Source organism: Echinops telfairi, unplaced genomic scaffold (genome assembly GCF_000313985.2).
Source record: "Echinops telfairi isolate 266 unplaced genomic scaffold, ASM31398v2 ScPeMD7_5592;HRSCAF=6446, whole genome shotgun sequence".
Lineage (NCBI taxonomy): Eukaryota > Metazoa > Chordata > Mammalia > Afrosoricida > Tenrecidae > Echinops > Echinops telfairi.
Window position 1 is genome coordinate 13429573 of NW_022109491.1, and position 15092 is coordinate 13444664.

A 15092-nucleotide genomic window follows, 5' to 3' on the forward strand; every position below is an offset into this window, starting at 1 on the left:
ACCTCCTGATCTCATTTCCTCTCCCTCCGAGGGCCATCTCCAGGCCCAGGGCACCGCTCCTTGGGACCGCGGTGGCTGATCTAAAAGGAGAGTCGTTGCCTCATTTGCGTGTCAGTCACCAAGCCTGGTCAGCGCCATGCGTGGTTCACTCCTTTCAGCCTTCTGCAGGCAGAGGGAGGCTCCGCGAGGCCTCTGCGGGCGTCTGGTTTCCCAGACCGCCAGACAAATAGCCGTTGTGGGGGTTTCCTGGCACGGAGACCTCGCAGCTTGTTTGTATTCATTCTGCTGGCTCCTTGCTCACACATGAGCACTTGTCTCCCAGGCCCAACTCCAGCCCTGCTGTACGGGCTGGTGGCTACACCGGGCAGGCCTGCTTCCTGCGGGGCCCTTTCAGGATTGGCCTGCCTTTTTTGGGGGTAGGGGGATGGGTTGTGGACTAGTTCCTTTTGGGATCCTCTTGCCGGGGTGTCCGTGAGCGGCCCCACCATGTGCACGGGCTGATGCTGATGTCACCGGGTCATGACAGACTTTGCGTCTTGATAAATGTGCTCGCTGGGAGAGCGGGAGCTTGGACGTGGTGGGGACAATAAACAGTGGCTATAGGCGTTAAACATACCTTCGGGGACATGAATCATGGGCCCTGCGCTCAAAAGCACCTCTTACTTCCTCCACTTGGGAAGGGATCTTGAGAGAGGTCACTTTAGATGCTGGAAAGTATGTTATAGGAGGGAGGATTCTGCAGCTGGGGCACAAGGCTGTGAAACAGAAACACCCTGTTGGAAGGGCCCCGGGAAGCAAGGGAGCTTGTCTCTTTATGTGACAAGGTTGGAATGGGGAGAAAGGTAGAAAGGCAACTGAAATGCTGTGGGCTCAGAGCTCTTGCAAACATGATTGTGGGAAGCCCTCAGGTCAGCTCTGAGAGGCAGGCATTCATTCCCCGCTGCCACCCCATTGGATGGATGGATGGATGGATGGATCATGCCCGTGTCAGGAGGGGAAGCTGTATTCCTAATAGTGCTATGACTCGTTGAGTCCAGTCTGCCTCGTGGGACCCCTGTAGCACAGAGTAGGACTTGAACCCCCGATTTCTTTATTGTGTCAATGGGGCCACGCCCGCACAAGGCTGCCCTAAATGGAATCATTTCTGAGTTCTAGAAAGAACAGACCAGACACAGACACGGACAAGGTGCATGATGGGGAGAGGGTTTTCCCAAGCCAGAATGCCCAGGATTATGGGCTGCCAGAAGGTGAAACAGACTATGAAGGACCTCTCCCTAGAACCAGGCTCTTTCTTCAGACTTTTAGCCACCTGAGCGGTGAGAAAATAACCGTCTGTTCTTTATCACTACACCCTTGTGATGTTTCTATTACAGCAGCACTAGGAGACTAACACAATCACCTTGTCTGAATTGCATTCCCATTTATTTATCCTTTTTGAGGACATAGGCTGGGCAAATGTATCCATTTTTAAGCCTATTTCTTCCCATCATTAATTAATGTGATACCCCTGTGAGGTCTGGGGAGAAGCAAAGTTTAAGAAGATGACCTGAAAATTCTGCCGTCTAGAATAAGAGGCAGGTGAGACACCATCACAACGCAGGGTGGCGAGGCGTCGAATTCAGGGATGCTGCAGGTGCAGAAGCGGCACGGAAGAGGCAGGAGCCTCTCTGCTGGGTCAGGGGAGCTGGGTCTTGGCAGGAGGAACAGGAGTCACTGTGAAGGACAAGGGGATTCAGAGCAGAGGACTCCAAACCATGGTATAGGAGTGTGAGTTGGCCTGGCAGGTTGTGGGAGATCTCTGTGAGCCAGTGAAGCTGGCGAGTGGCCATTGGGTGGGTGGGTGGGTGGGTGGAGTTGTGGTGGAGATGGCTGTCAGGCCTGTTTACCCAAGGCCCTCCCTACTACTGGGGCATGCCTGGCCTGGAGGTCTGAGGGCAGTGGGGAGCCACTGGCAGGTTGTTCCCTAGAGAAGAACCCAGGTGGCACAGGGATTAAGCACGAGGTTGCTGATGGGAAGATGGGTGGTTCCAACGCCTACAGCTGCTCTGCTGGTGCCACCTGGCCTTTTCCTCCCATAGAGATGGCAGCCCAGACACCCCTACACCCCGTTCTGCTCTGTACATGGGTTCACCATGTGTCAAAGCCAACTTGACGGCCCCCAACAACAAGGAGCAGGCAGGGGTGACGTGCTTGGACCTGCTCTTATAGAAGCATTACTCTCATGGCTGGGGCAGGGATGGAAGGGAAAAGACAGGAGCAGGATCTGGGATACAGGTGAGGGGAGAGACTGGTGCAGTTCAGACTGAAGATGGTCCGTTCGACTTCAGAGTCGCCCTGGGTGTGCCCACACATGCCATGATAATTATCCAGGACATGGATCTGATGTTATTTCATGAGTGAGCAGAGGCCAAGATTAAAGTGAAATCGAGGGTACCTTCCCAGGGTCCTTCATGTAGGCCACGGGCAAGATGGTGAGGGCCTTTCGGGTGGTGCCCACCCTGCATTAGTTCCCGCCTTTTTCGTCTCCCAGGAAAGGTGCTCATTCTCAGTGCCACTGGGCCAACTCTCTAGGCTGATTGGAGCCCATCAAGGTTCATCTAATTCTCCTGGCTGCGGTGGGTGGGGCACGCTTGGGTTCGTGAACCAATCAGCTCACGCTTTTCTCAAGCAGGAGTTGGTTGATTCGAGGCCACGTGGCCCTGTGTGGGTTCCCGAGGAGGTCAGAAGGAAGCCACTTCCCTTTCTCCTTCTGGATGGGATTTGTGAATGTGGAGTTTGGAATAGCAGCGTCCAGTTGAACATTACTCCATGAGGTCAGCCCGTGGAAGGTAGAACAAGCTACCAGACTATTTTTGAAAAGTTTTATTGGCATGCGATCACATATCATACACTTCAATAGTTCTATCATATTAAGAAGACTTGTGAAATCATTGCCATAATCACGTGTAGAGAAGTTTCTTCTTTCTTGTACCCCTTGTTATTGTCTTCCCATTTCTTCCCAACCTCCCCTGCTGTGCCCCTAGGTAATTATTAATCCAGTTACTGTCTCTCTCGACATGTATTCTGGATTTCACGTACAGAAAGACACCCAAAACACAAATAGGAAGCAAATGCGCAAACAAAACACCCCGACAGCAATGACAAAACAAAATAGAGCAAAACCTCAATGGAAAAGAAAGCAGAAACTATTAAAACCTGGAGCAAATTTACAATGGGTCAAAAGGGAGATCGAATGATAGAGGTGTTACATTTTAACCGAACTGCACCTGCCATCGTCCACTTCGTAATGCTCTCTGTTTGATGGCAAGGTTATTCATATCCCGGGCCACTGGTCAGAGGAGATTCACTGGAAGCGTCGTCCACGTGGGGATCCTGCAGATGCGTTTTGGGTTTGCACTGTCAGCCATAGCCTTCTGCAAACCCGGTGTTCAGAATTTAAGCTTCAATACCGTGCCCTCTTTGGATCTGGAGTTTATTATTTACAATCCTTGGATCGGGATACTTTCAGTGACCGCTTCACGAAGGCAAGTATCTAGGAGGGTTACGTCAAAGGAACAAATTGTTCTGAGATTAGGGCTATGATTAATTTTGCGCTTGAAATTCTTTCTTTTATTTATGTTGTCTATATATCTCCCTGGATCCATTTAGAGACATTATCATTTTATTGGAGAACATTATAAATCAGGGGTCCTCAAACTTTTTAGACAGGGGGCGAGTTCACTGTCCCTCAGACCGTTGGAGGGCCAGACTATATAGTTTAAAAAAAAACTATGAAAAAATTCCTATACACACTGCACACATCTTATTTTCAAGTAAAATAACAAAACGGGGCAAAAACACCTAGCGGGCCGCAGTTTGAGGACCACTGTTATAAATCATCTTATGGGACATAAGATAATTCTATGATAGTATCATTAATTTAGCCAATGATAATATCATTTAAAACACTGTTGAGAAAAGGAGATTATTAAATGTATACGACAGCCTTTTAACTCACACTCTATGAATTGTTAACTTCGACAGATTGAAAACTGAAGTGACTGGACACTATTTATACAGATAATAAGGGTTGAAAATAGATAAAAACTTTTAATAACACTCATTTACCCATGCCTGCTAGACTAACACATGTCATCAGAAAGCAAGGATGATATTAAAATAGTAAATATATGGCAGTCCTGGGCCGCCAATCATTGGGCACCCTCAAACAAGAGATTTGAACCAAAGTCCAGCGACCACCCGGTCCATAACCTTGGGAGAGAGGTCATCTGTTTCTTCACACCCAAGGGAATTTCAGCCTTAGTCCAAGGGAGTATGTCAGTGTCTTGGATCTACTACAGGTTTAAGGTGAAGTCCAGTTTGCTTAGTGGGATTTCCAAATGGGATCCAGCAGAAATGTAATCACTATCTCCTTTACAGACATGTCCTCCCAATCCCTTAATTAGAATTTCCAGTAAGGTTCACTAATCACTCTTGTAGAAATGTCTGTTGACTTGGGGTGGCCTTAGCACCATATTGTATGGCAGAAGCTCATTGGTCTTCACCCTCTTCCCGCATCATGAGAAACTGATCCTAGCTGAGGTGAGGCCACCTCTCTTAAACTGATTTTTAAGGTGTACAAATAATGGATGATATGTGGTTCATGGGCACTACACAAGCACTCTACCTCATTGCTTAGACGATTGAATTAGAGGGTACAGAGACTAGGACTGGAGACAGAATGACAAGTGAGTTTCTTCATTCACGGACAGAGGCTAAGGGACTATGTGGATGCTGTGGACCACTGACCGTATCATTCTTGTTTTCTTATCCTGACTTGTAATTTATTAAGGTCCCTAATAACCCCCCATAATTGGGAGTATTGCCTGGGGTGGGGGGGGGGGGGAGAGAAGACTATATGTCCTGAGAACAGAAAGGCTGCCTTTGTTTTGTTATTTATCCTTATAGTAGTGGACTCATACAATATTTGTCCTTTTGTGTTTGACTAACTACTCAGCATAATGGTTTCCAGGTCCAGCCATGTCATGAGGTGTTTTGTGGTTTCAGCACTGATTTTTAGGGATGCATTGTATTACTTTGTATGTAGGTACCAGGGTTCCTTTGTCTGTTTTTCTATTGATGGTCATTTGGGCTGTTTCCAGCTTCTAGCTATTTTGAACTGAGTTGCAGTGAAAATGGACAAGCTTGCTGATGTTCATGTTCTATCCCTTACTACTTCTGAGTATATGTCCAGTAGAGGTATTGCTGGGTCATATGGTATTCTATTTCCAGTTGATTTAGGTAGTGCCATATAGCTTTCTACAATGGTTGTATATGTTCACAAGTTCACCAACAGTATATAAGAGTCCCAATCTCTCCACACCCTCTACAGCATTTGTTGTTGTTCCTTGTTTTTAATTGACTGTAGTTGTGGATTTAAGGTGCTATCTCATCATTGTTTTGATGTGCATCTCCCTGATGACTAGGGAGCTGAGAATTTCTCATGTGTTTGTTACCCATTCAAGACATACCCTGCGGATTGTCTATTCATGTCCTTTGCCCACCTTTTAATTGTATTATTTGTTTTTTTCTTATTAAGGTGATTCAGAGTTCTTTAGATTTTAGTAATTAGTCCCTTGTCTGTTGTGTCATTGCTAACGATTTTTTCCCAATCTGTGGGCTCTTGTTTTATTCTTTTGATTAGTGTGTTTTCTTTCCAGTCGGTCCCAGTCACCTATTTTATCTTCCACGGTGTGTGCTTTCTTTATTATAGTTGGTTTGCATATGCCTTGCAATAGGGCCCTTAAGTGTGTCCCAATTTTCTCATTGCTTATCTGTATAGCTCTGGTGTTTACAGTTAGGTCGCTAATCCATCTTGACTCTGTTTTTGTGCATGGGGTGAAGTATGGGTTCTGTTTCATTGTTTTGCAGCTGTGGGTCCAATTTTCCCAACACCATTTGTTGACGAGAGTGTCCCTTTTCCATTTACTTAATGTTTCTTGGTTCTTTGTTTACAATCAGTTGCCTAGGTGGTTGTTGTCATTGTTTGTTTTCAGTCCCGTCCCATTGGTCTGGTATCTATCACTGTGTGAGCACCGGGTGCTTTGACTACTGGGGCTGTGCCATAGGCTCTGAGGGCGAGCAGTTTGAGGCTTCCTACTTGGTTCTTCTTTGTGAGCAGGTCTTTGCTTATTCTGGGTCTCTTCTCTCTCCATATGAAGTTGGTAATTAGCTTTTCCATCTCTTTGCAGAATCAAGTTGAAATTTGGATAGGACTTGTGTGGTATTTATAGATTGCCAAGGTAGTATTGACATGTTCAACAACATTAAATCTTTCTATCCATGAATATGGAACAGTCTTCAATTTGTGTAGGTCTCTCCGGGGGTCTTGTAATAACGTTCTCTAGTTTTCTTTGTACAGGTAGTTTGTTTCTTTGGGTAGGTATTTTCCTAGGTATTTAATCTTCTGTGTGACGATTGCAAATAGTATTGTTTTCTCTTTTTAAAAAATTATTGAGATATACTACCTACATCAAAGCGTACTAATCCTATGAAATGCAGTAATTCTAAGAAGGAGTTGTTGGGTGACGCAAATGGTTAATTGCTTAACTCCTAACCCAAAGGTTGGCAGATGGACTCAGGCAGAGGAGCCCTGGAAGAATGGCCTGGTGCCTGCTTTCGAAAGTTCACAGCCTCGAAAACCTTACTCTTTGCTTACAGAGAATTAGGATTGATTCTATGACAACTGGTTGGGATTTTGTTTTCAAAAAAATAGTTTTATTGCTAGATCATATAATTTAATTGTTCAATAATATTAAAAAGAGTTGTGACGTCATTAACGTAATCCGTTTTAGAACATTTTCTTCTTTCTTGTACTTATTGACTCCACCCCCACCTCATTAATTATTAATCCAGTTACAGTAGCTATACATTTACCTATCCTGGATTTCATATACAGAAAAACATATATAGGAAAAAGCAAAACAATAAAAACAACAACAACAGCAATGACATAAACAGCAAAACTTCAATAGAAAAGAAAGCAGGAAATATTAAAAAAACAAAACAACTTAAAAATGAGTTGAAAGGCATATCAAATGATAAGGTGTTACATTTTATCCTAACTACATCTGCTATTACGACTTTGAAATGCTCGCTGGCTGATAGCAAGGTATTCACATCCCTGAACTAGGATCAGAGGGGATTCAGCAGAGGCTTAATCCATGTAAGGATCCTGAAAATGGATTTGGGGCTTCCACTGTCATCTATATTATTCTGCAAACTGGGTGTTCAGAATTTAAGCTCTGATATCATTCCCTCTTTCAGAGTTGGATTTTATTATTTACATTCCTTGGATCACAAAGACAGATGCGCTTCTTCTGTGTGGACTTAGCTCTAACACCTCACTTAGTTGGCTGCTTGCTTTAAGACCTCGGATCCGATTCTTTCTGATAGCTGGACATCACCGGGTTTCTCCAGCACCCTTTGCTAAAGCACCCACTTCTTCAATGATCTCTTCATGCGTGTGCGCCTCAAGCAGGGCCATGTCATAAGCACTAATGGTTTTTAGATTGGGGCTAGAATTAAATGAGGGCCCCTACCCCATCCATATATCTATGGTTTGTATCTGTCTCTGGTTCACTTTAAGATATCAATATCACTTTATGATAGAGCACATTATAAATCATCCCACGGGGCATACAGTGATTCTATTGATCGTGTAATTAACTTGGCTCCAGGCAGGGGGATGGCTAGAGGGATGCTTCTCTCTGTGTCTTTTGCATCTGCACCAACGTTTCTTCTGTTTGGACATGTCTGATGCTAACTGACTTCCCCCATGGGCTTTAGGTGCCCCCACCTGCTTGCCACTGGATAAAGTCCTTTAGTCTCAGAACAGTGAGCGTGCCTGGACGTAAAGAGGTGTGAGCCTTGGCGGGTGTGCAACAGCATGAGAAAGAGTGATGTTAGTGGCTGTTGAGTAAGCTCCAACTCAGCCCCGTGTGCATCCGAATGAAACGTCGCCCAGCCCTGTGCCATCGTCAGAGCTTTAGTCCCATATGGCCCCTGTGCATTTTGAGTGATTTCTGACCCTGGGGCTGCTGGATTTGACCATATTTGGCAGTCATCCATTGGGCATCTCATTGGCTAATTTTTTGGAGCAGATGAGCAGGCCTTCCTTCTTAGTCTGCTGCAGTGTGGCATCTCCGCAGACACCTATGGATGACCCTGGGGTGTTTGAAAATGGCGGGGCAGAACTTGAAGTATCACAGCAACACTCATGTCACCACAGTGTGACTCAGAGAGTAGATCAAACCTGGCTGAAGGGTAAAAATGAGGAAGCAAGTGAGTGGGGAAAAAATCAGGGAAATGTTTAAGTAATACAATCTCCATTTCAGGTTCTGGAATTGAATGCCAAGTGCAGAATGTTAAATGGGACATTTTCAGAGCTGGGGAGAAGTTTGATATATAGTATGTAATTAAGAGGCTGAAGAGAGTGCCATTTTTTATCTCCTATACTTGTCACTGGTGCAGATTTGATTTCAAATATGATTTTTGAGGTTACAGGGTAATTAATTGTATGGTCTCTTCCAGGAAATATCATTCACCTGAGTAGCATCTTCCAAATGGACAGCTGCAGAGGGAGAGTGAACGAAGGACCCTAGAAGGCACCATAGTTTCATTCACTTTATAAATATTGATTAAGTAATACTACGTGCCGGGCTCCTTGATGGACATGGCAGAGCACTGGGGGTTCTTGCCTAGTCCAGCAGGGATTAAAAAACAACCTGAACTGAAACTCACTCCCCTTCAGTCAAATTCTGGCTCCTAGTGACCCTACAGACAGAGTAGAGCTTCCCTTTGTGGGTGTCTGAGGCTGTCAGTCTGTATGGGAGCTGGAAGCCTCGTCTTTCTCTCCTAGTGCAGCTGGTGGGTGAAAACTGCTGACCTAGTGGCTTGAACCCCAGTGTGTCACTCACTAGGACACCAGGGCTGCAGGGACTCAATGAGGCAAACCTTTAGGCCAAGGTACACTTGAGGCTGACACAATAGCTGCAGGACCGGCAGTGTTCCATTCGGTTATGGGTATATAAGGTCACCGTGAGTTGGAGATGACTGATAGCCACAGTGGAGGGGCCCTGGGGTCGGAGTGCTTACGAGTTGCAAAGTCAGCAGTTCACAACCCCCAGCCCATCCGCAGGTGTGTCTACTCCCATAAACAGTTGTAATAGCCTTGGAAACTCATGGGGGGCAGTCATGCCTTGTCCTTCACAGCGGTTTTAGGAGTTGGGATGGACTTGATGGCTATGAATTTAGTCTTTTGGGTAGGTGGTGGGGCAACAACAACTGCGGGACAGGTCTGGGGTCTCAGAGCAGCACAAAGTGCCTGACTGAGCTCCTTCACTGAAGTGAGATTGATTTTTCTATTTTGCTTTCCTTTCTAGTTAAAGATTATTTTAAATCACGTCATATAGGCCTTTCTTAGAAAACAAAGGCACTAGAAAAAAACAGATAGAAGCAAAGATGAGGTTACTATCAAGAGCCAGCTGATGAAATAGGTCAGTATACTGTATTCCCCTTGCAATCATTCTTTGTGGGCTTATTCCTAACATGTCATTGAAACGTAAATTTACTTAGTCTTTGAACCTAGGGCTGCATGAGAGGAAGGGAAGGAGAGAGCGAGACAGAGAGAGAGAGAGAGAGAGAGAGAGAGAGGAGAGAAGAGAGAGAGAGAAGAGAGGTGTTTCTCGAGTAGTTTCTGGTATTTGGTTCAACAATTGTGTCCACGACGAGGAGTGAATCCAGAATGAAGTCATTTGTTTCACGCTTCCTCCGGATTCATTGATAAACACAAGCACCCGCTCGCTCGTGCGTCGGCTGGTTTCTTTGGAGGCGTTTGCTGAGGCCCTCACGGCTCCCTCTTCAGCTTCGGTTGGGAGTCGGCGCTCGTTGTCTCACTGGCACCTTCACATTCTTGATTTCTCCTTTTTGATGCATCTGGTGATCAAAGTGTCTGTCTAACTAATTCCAAAGTGAAGAGCCCGTATGCAGTCTCGCCGATTTGGTTCTGGGTTCCTTGCCCAGTGCTCTCAGCCTGGCTACTCAAACTGTCTGAGCCTCAGTTGCCTCGCCGGTATGTTTTCTTGCTGTTCCTTCTGTCTCAGTGCTCTGGGTTTGCAGCTTTCTGCTCCTTTTGGATGCAGGCTGCGCCCCCTCTACCTCATTGGACATGCGAGGGTCCGATTCCTAGTCTTGGATATTTAGGGAGGAGAATTGTAACGATGCCTCCGGCAAACCGTGGTCTGGTTCCTTCTGAAGCCTGCACGTTCACTCGTGGAAGCGGACCTTCCCAGGGCCTTCCCAGCTACGGTGGCTGTGGCCACTTTCTTCTCTGTTCCTTCCAAGGTTCTGAGTTCGCCGTCTCTTGCTGGTGCTGAGTGAGCTTCGGGGGCCGTGAAAGCACGGTCCCCGAGAAACGTGATGGCAGCTACCTGCTGGCACAGGGCAGCCCAGCTGGCACTGTTGGGGCTACAGACTCCAGCCCTTCACGCATCCCTTCATGAGTTTCCATATCCCAGGAGGGGCTTTAGCTTATGAAAATAATGAGCCCAGTGGAGGAATGCCTTAAGGGTCCGGCTCAATGGAGGGCAACCCTCCTTGGCTTCAGCTGGTTGTTCCTACCTGGGACCTCCGACCCCTTCTTCCCACACTACCCATTTTGAAGAGAGCCTAGAAATCCAGTGTAGAGTCTGTTTTTGGACAGGGCAAGAGATGACAAAAAAATAATGTATACATTATCAAGGGTTCATGAAGGAGGGGGGTGCGGGGAGGGAGGGGGAAAATGAGGAGCTGATGGCGGGGGCTTACGTGGAGAGAAAATGTTTTGAGAATGATGAGAGCAATGAATGTACAAATGTGCTTTACACAATTGATGTATGTATGGATTGTGATAAAGAGTTGTATGAGCCCCTAATAAAATAATAAAAAATAAATAAAGTGTTAGCATTCTTTTCTCAACGATAACCAAAAATGGGTCAGGACTTAGAGGAGGCATATTTCTAAATTCCCTGTGGCCTGTACAGCGCAGGATTCTGTATTCTCCGCTGCAGGTGCTGCCCACGCCCCCGGGACATCTACGCATCCCTCCTGGGGCAGCACCTCGGGGCCCTTCACAGCCCTCCTTCTCCTTTGAATGAGTCCAGGCTGTTGTCATGTTACCTCCGAAAATGTGAGACAGAGAACCCGACACAGGGTCACCGATGCGGTGGGAGAGCGGGCCATCAGGGTGAACTGCGATCTTGCGAAGGAAAACAAACCCGCTGCTCACACGAGGGCTTTGCCTGAAGCGATCACAGCAAGCCTCTCCTGCCACTGGGAAGGCTTCCTGCCTAGAGGGGTCCTAATAGGACCTTTCACACGTTGAGGCCTCACGAGGGCACAAGGCGCACCATTGAGCAAGGTGGTGCCACCTCCCACTTTGGGAAGCTCTGGCTCAAGGGTGCCTGGGGCAGAGTCAACCACATTCATCCCTTCCTGAACAGTTCAAGGAACCCTGGGCCACAGTGGTTAAGTTCTCGGCTGCCAGCCAGAAGATTGGTGGTTGGAAGCTTCCAGTGGCTCCCTGGGAGAAATAATGTGGCCGTTGGACTTCTGGACCGTTGACACCCTTGGGAATGCTACGCGGCAGTTCTGCATGGTCACCAGGGCCAGGAATGGGCTGCAGTGGACATCAGTGGGGCGTGTTCATGTACTGTATATACTCGTGCATAAGCCGGGTTTTTCAGCATAATTTTAGTGCAGATTTTGTGGTAAAATTAGGTGCCTCGACTGATATTCGGGTCGGCTTATACTCGAGTATGTACAGTATCTCTCTCTGCATGGTCCAGGTCCCTCGCAATTACCTTGTTGGTCATGGTAATGTTGCTCGGCTTTTCCTCTTTGGGTAGAAGGAGCCTAGTGGAGGCAGTTTTTCAAGGCCCCTAATGAGCCTTTTCAAACCTGGGTTTTCACAATGAAGTTCATTTTCTTGGGGTATGAAAGAAAGGCAAATATTTACTAATTTTTATTTTATTAAAACGGCTCGCACAGGGGCATATTTCTGGAAATGATAAATCATCTCCTTACAAAGAGATCTTGGGGAGAAAGAAATGCGGTGCATTTAAAAATTATATACTATTCTATAATTGCACAAATCAAACGCACGCATTACTTGTAATTACATCGGTAATATATGTAATAACACGAGAAACAATGAAAGCAAACCGCATTCCCAGAGAACACGAATCAAGATTTTTAGCCCCTCCCCTCTCCCCTAGTTCTTCAGCATTAATTTGTCTCACAGAAGTCAGACTGTCACACAGACATGTTAAAAACGTCTCGGACCTGCCTCGGGCGCTTTAAAGATTTCTCGCACAGAAGCCACTGATGTTTGCAATCTCAAAGGTGAGAGTGAAACCCATCTCATTTCTTCACTTCGGTTGCCGTAGTATTTTTCTTGCCTTTAAAAAAAGCAGCAGCTAATAAAACGATTAAAAAAAAAAATCAGCAGTGGGCAAGTCCATTTCTGAGGCCGCCCCCTCCACACGGGTGCTCGCCCTGGGCCACCTGGGCCACCCTTCCCTGAGTAATTACTTCCTGCCAGAAGCCAAACCACAGCTTCTCTAGGCTTTTGGCAAAATTGCTGGGTGGGTTTTGGAAGGAATGAGCAATGTATTCCCGTCCCTTTAAGAAACTCAGGGATTATGTGGAAGATAGTTTTAAATTTCTCATCCTGGGGGAGATGTCTTATTGAATTCTTCATGCGTCAGGGGTGTGTGTGTGTGTGTGTGTGTGTGTGTGTGTGAGAGAGAGAGAGAGAGAGAGAGAGAGAGAGAGAGTATTGGGGCAGGGGTGGTAGTGGTTAGCTGCTGTTGAATTGCCTTCAACTCATGGTGACCCTCTGAGGCACACAGTTGTCTATACCACCCCCCCAATCGGCTGTGGGTGGGACCATGCGGCCCAGAGGGTTAGTCACTGTGGGCTTTTGAACGTACCCTGTTTCCCCCAAAATAAGACAGTGTCTTATATTAATTTTTGCTCCCAAAGATGCGCTAGGTCTTATTTTCAGGGGATATCTTATTTTTCCATGATGAGGAATTCGGTACACATTTATTGTTGAACAACAAAAAAAGGAAATTTATTACCTGTATACGTTATGGTAGTAGTTGTCATCAGAAACCAGCATAACCAGACAAACTGTGAATCCTATAGTATCAAGAATTTCTCGTTACTGCTATTATTTCTGTGTACAACGATCTATGGTACATTTACTCATTTATTCAGTGACAGTCATGTCATCCTCTTCTGGAACATCATCATCACAATCCAAACCCTTATTTTCGGGGAGGTCTTGTTTTCAGGGGGGATGCCTTATATTTCAGCTACAGGCAAAACTGTAAGTAGGTCTTATTTTCAGGGGATATCTTAACTTTTGGGGAAACAGGATAGATCCTCCCCAGGCCTTTGGTCATGCTGGGACCCGGGGAGGAAGTACCCATTTCTTGTTCTGTGGTGGTCCAGACTGTCCCCTGGGGTGGGGGTGAGGTCACATACACTCATGAAGTTGAGCCCAGTGACGTCAAGCCCTGGACATCGGATTTGAGAGTGGAACAGCAGGAGTTCTGGGAAGAGACTGAGCAGTCCAGAAGGGCTCACAGGTGGTGGAGGTTTGAGATGGAGATCTCTTCCGAGAGATGGGATGGAGTTACCCTCCATGCCAGGGTGGTGTTGTGTGGAAGATGGAAGCAAAGTTTAGGTCCTGCGGGACCTGAAGGGCAGATGGGAGGTAAGGTAACCCGTGGAGGCTGACCCACCTGCCAGCCTGAGGGGACTGGGATGCCAGTGAGCAGGGTTTACACTGGGTTCATGCGCTTTTCTGACCCCTTTGCTGCTGCGGCTCTGTTGGAAGGGGTCTTCGTGAATGTAAATGGTAACCCTGGATGGTGGAATTCTTCATGGTGTTTAACCTCAGGGGAGGGACTTGGCTGGGCCAGCTGTGCTGTGCCTGCTGCCAGGAGTGAGCGCGCTGAGGTTCATGGTCTGGGTTTGGCTTGAAGCAGGTTTCCTTTCATCCCAAAGCCCTGCGGAGCTCTGTCCATGAACAGAGACAGGTGGTTAGAGGATGCCTCTTTTAGCAGCTTTGCAGGTCCCTGAAAAAGACTTCCTTGCTATTTTGGGGGTGGTGGTGGTGTGGTAACACTCTATTATGTTTTTGGGTGGAAGTATGTGGAGCAAAACAGGTCCCCATTCCACAGTTTTTAACACACGATGTTAGGTGACAGCGGGTTCCATTCTTCTCCTGATGTCACCATCCCCATTGCGTCCATCACATTTGTCTCCTTCTTGGTCATTTCATCCCCCGGCCCCCCACCTTCGCATCCGTGCTTACAGGCACCAGTCTCCATTTGGGCTCCCATGTCTCTTCCTTGAATTTCATTTTGCTATTGTGTTGAGGCGAAGAAGACTGAAGAATAAGGAGCAACGTAAGGCAAAATGATCCTTGCCCCTCAGTCCTCTAATCTTCAACTCCTCATCCTATTTCCCCATGTAGACTTAAGATGTTGGCAAACAAGAGATCCTGGGATGCGCTGTTGACTCATACCTCTGTTAGTGAAAATATAAATAGCACTTAATGCCTTCATGTGTTCAACAAACATTTAGGGAGCGCCAAGCTCGGCGGAGCACGGGCTTCCATCCCTGTCTCCGGAAGCATCCCATCTATGGGGGACGTGGGATGCACTGTGCAACGATTTCTGGCTCAGGAATGAGTAGGGTAGTAATGATGTAGGTGAGTTGCTACTGTGTGAAGAGAATTACCCTCTTGTGGGTAAAAGGGGAAACCATAGACTTCTCCACTGAGCGTATTTCCACTGGTGGGGAACCAGCTGCTCAGTGGGGTTCTGGTGAGTGGAGGAGCCCGACTTTAGACCAGGACAGGTCAGCCTTCGAAGCCAGGTGCTGGTGGGCTACGAAGGAGAACAGGGTTTCATGGGGGAGGGGGGCTCTTGGGAAGGTTTCTCAGTGTTGGTGTCCCCGGAGCGGGTCCTGTCTGAGGGTGATGCGTGCCTGGAGGGTGG